Raw genomic sequence first — 4,495 nt, 5'->3', positions numbered from 1 at the left:
AACAGAGATAAAGAACTGAAGAAAATTAGTACCTGTCTTCGACAAAACGGATACCAAAGGCGCACCATCAGCAAGGCAATCAGTAAACAAAAACAGCCGCAGCAGAGAGTGCAGGACGAGACCCAACGAAGATCGATCGCTGTCCTGCCATACATCAAGGGGGTTACTGACAAAATCGGCCGAATATTACGGAAACACGACATATCAACGGCATACAAACCTGACCACACCATCGGAGCAATACTAAGAAACCCAAAACAAAAAATTACTCTGGAAAACCAAGGAGTATACAGTGTAGCATGCGGATCGTGCAGCCTGACGTATGTGGGACAGACCAACAGAAGGATTTCAGCCAGGCTCGAGGAACATCGTTTAGCCATAAGAAACAAACAAACAACATCTGCTTTGTTTCAGCACCAACATCAGACAGGCCATAAAATTGATTTCGGCACTTGCAAACAAATAGCTAATATTCCTGATTTTAGGACTAGGATTATACGAGAGGCCATCGAAATAGAAAAGTCCGGACACCTCAATACGAGAGACGACGCTCTGCATTTATCCAACACGTGGAGAACGATAATCAAACAGCAGAGCGATGCGCAGCAGCCAACGGGGACATCGCAACTACGATCGGGCGAAATTAACAACGCGACAATTCAGGGGGCGGAACCACCTCCCCCCACGCACAAGCAGCACCGTTACCATCTCCGGCGCAGAGTATAAATACCGCACGCACCGCCGATAACCTCCCAGTGTTCGAAGTGTTTTCGGAGCGCGAGCATTGAAGATGCCAAGTGAGATTTTGGCGAAACGTCTGCAGGATTCCAGTCGGATGCAGGATTTGCAGGATTCCAGTCGGATGCAGGATTCCAGTCGGAGTTCAACGAGCGAACGGATGATATCCCGGAATATAGTGTCATCATATATATATATATATATATATATATATATATATATATATATATATATATATATATATATATATATATATATATATATATATATATATATATATATATATATATATATATATATATATATATATATATATATATATATATATATATATATATATATATATATATATATATATATATATATATATATATATATATATATATATGTAATTTCATTCCCTCTCTTAGTTCTTCAATAATTGAAGCTATTTCGTTCTCATGTCCCGTGTGCCCCGCAGCAGTAGATGCCAATAACAGTCTTAATCTATCGACAAGCTCGTTAACATTATCCCAATAAATATAATCTGTATTTTCTTTATTTGATTTTAAAGTTAACCCCGTCCCAGTTTTGATTGTCCTATAAGCCGGAGGCACTTTAGAAAATGCGTCAGCTAGTCTCTAGTCTCACCGGGTTTTTTGTTTTTGTAATTCCTCGCTCCTGTAAATAAGGTCCAATTATATTTATATATTTATATGATGCATTTCCTTGCACTTGTTAATTAGGATCATGGTTTCTCCGATACGCGTTTGTTCTTTTCAGTATATCCATATAATTATCTAGATCTTGCGATTTGAAACCGACCGGCACCTTCTTGAAAAGTAACTCATACAAACCCACAGTCCCAGGGTATGTAATACCTTGTACCTTCACATCTTTACCGACAATTTCCACAGCTTTGGGGTTAAGCCCAGAAAAAATTTATCATTTTCTATGTCATGAACGATACCATAATTATAGTCAAATATATGTTGGGTATCTTTTACGCTGTCATCAATGTATGTTCGTGGTAATTTATCAAAGTCATTCAACCATTCCTCGTAAGCGGGAGTGTCGACGTAATCCTGTATCGCTTGCTTAGTTTGTTCTAAAATATCTGACAGATTTCCCAACGTAGTATCGCTGTCCGAAAGACCCGTACTTTCAGCTACAACATTGCTTTGTTGTTGTTGGATCGACGGAAAGGAGGTATCAAAAAATGAGGGCAATTCTGAAGGTAAGATTGGGGTTTTTCCGGTTCTTTTCTCCTTTATTTTGGTAGGTGTCGAGGTTAACACTTCATGTTTAATATTTTCTTTTTCTTCAAACGGCTCTTGCTGTAGAGGCTGAGTTATCGGTTTATAGGTTTGTTCGAGTTGCGTCTGGGATTCACTTGCGGCCTGTTTTAGCCTTTGATATTTTTCTCTAACTGCGTTTCTTGATTTTATTAGCTCCGTCACTAGGCGTTCATTCATTTTGCAATATTATATATAAATGAAGGAATCGAAGTTTTTCCTATATCTGCCCTTATCTAACTCACAATCTTTGTCAATCACAAGAAAATTATAAGGTTCGTTCTAGCAGTACACACAGATATTTCTAAACTGTTCAAATGACATGTCCAACATACAGTGATCGTTATATATATGCTTTAAACTCATCATGTCTTGCTTGAATAAAATCAGAAGGTTGGCGTTTTCCCTGATAAGTCGCTTAAGTATAGAAGAATATCCTTGATAAATAAAGAAACAATCGGTGTTTTTATGTCTACCGTGAGTGAAATAATCTCTAATGACACTTTGGTCGTGACAAGGAATATCATCAAATATTATAACAGAATTGGGTTTAATTTCCTGAGGAGAAACGATATTCTCATCGATCTCAAACTCAAAAAAGCCAATCTCTTGTAAAGGCTTTAGCAGTTCTCTCAAATACACGTATTTTGGCTGTTGCAGGGATTTGGAATATAAGTAAACGTTTTCAAATCTAATTCTATTAGGATGTTCGAGCAATGATAACATGACGTTGGTTTTACCCGAATTTGAGGGTTCTACAATTAGTGCCCTCTTGCAACTACCTCCAAAGAGATCGCCGTGCTTCTGAAATTCGCGGACCAAGCTTGCGTCGTGGTTTTTTACGGGTAAAGAAAAGGCTTGCTTAACAACTTTCATTTCAACTGAGACATTAACAAGAACCTGCAAAAGTATTTATAGCATAATTCCTAAATATTTAAACAGTATTTCCTAACACTCTCATGATTGTACATCGAAACAGGGCGAAAGGTTCAGGATTGGTAAATAAACTTATAAACAAACTTCCTATCGAACTGCATATTCCTGGTTACCAATTCTGCGGACCGGGTACTCATTTACAAAAGAGAATTGTATGGCCTTTTGGCAAGGAGGAGCTTTTGAAATTCCTAGATCATCTGAATTCCATTCACCCAAGGATTCAATTTACAATAGAACTTGAAGAGGATAACAGTCTGCCCTTTTTAGATGTGCACATCACAAGGACCGAAGCTGGACACTTGGAAGACACTGTCTATAGAAAACCAACACACACTAATAGATATCTGGACGCTAAATCTCATCACCACCCATCACAGATACAGGCAGTGACGAATACATTAATTGCTCGGTCCTTCAGGCTCATAAACGAGAGGAACAGAGATAAAGAACTGAAGAAAATTAGTACCTGTCTTCGACAAAACGGATACCAAAGGCGCACCATCAGCAAGGCAATCAGTAAACAAAAACAGCCGCAGCAGAGAGTGCAGGACGAGACCCAACGAAGATCGATCGCTGTCCTGCCATACATCAAGGGGGTTACTGACAAAATCGGCCGAATATTACGGAAACACGACATATCAACGGCATACAAACCTGACCACACCATCGGAGCAATACTAAGAAACCCAAAACAAAAAATTACTCTGGAAAACCAAGGAGTATACAGTGTAGCATGCGGATCGTGCAGCCTGACGTATGTGGGACAGACCAACAGAAGGATTTCAGCCAGGCTCGAGGAACATCGTTTAGCCATAAGAAACAAACAAACAACATCTGCTTTGTTTCAGCACCAACATCAGACAGGCCATAAAATTGATTTCGGCACTTGCAAACAAATAGCTAATATTCCTGATTTTAGGACTAGGATTATACGAGAGGCCATCGAAATAGAAAAGTCCGGACACCTCAATACGAGAGACGACGCTCTGCATTTATCCAACACGTGGAGAACGATAATCAAACAGCAGAGCGATGCGCAGCAGCCAACGGGGACATCGCAACTACGATCGGGCGAAATTAACAACGCGACAATTCAGGGGGCGGAACCACCTCCCCCACGCACAAGCAGCACCGTTACCATCTCCGGCGCAGAGTATAAATACCGCACGCACCGCCGATAACCTCCCAGTGTTCGAAGTGTTTTCGGAGCGCGAGTATTGAAGATGCCAAGTGAGATTTTGGCGAAACGTCTGCAGGATTCCAGTCGGATGCAGGATTTGCAGGATTCCAGTCGGATGCAGGATTCCAGTCGGAGTTCAACGAGCGAACGGATGATATCCCGGAATATAGTGTCATCATATATATATATATATATATATATATATATATATATATATATATATATATATATATATATATATATATATATATATATATATATATATATATATATATATGTAATTTCATTCCCTCTCTTAGTTCTTCAATAATTGAAGCTATTTCGTTCTCATGTCCCGTGTGCCCCGCAGCAGTAGATGCCAATAACA

This window comes from Cylas formicarius, unplaced genomic scaffold (genome assembly GCF_029955315.1).
Source record: "Cylas formicarius isolate icCylForm1 unplaced genomic scaffold, icCylForm1.1 PGA_scaffold_5__7_contigs__length_24384050, whole genome shotgun sequence".
In the NCBI taxonomy this organism is placed as follows: domain Eukaryota; kingdom Metazoa; phylum Arthropoda; class Insecta; order Coleoptera; family Brentidae; genus Cylas; species Cylas formicarius.
This window is presented reverse-complemented; position numbering follows the sequence as displayed.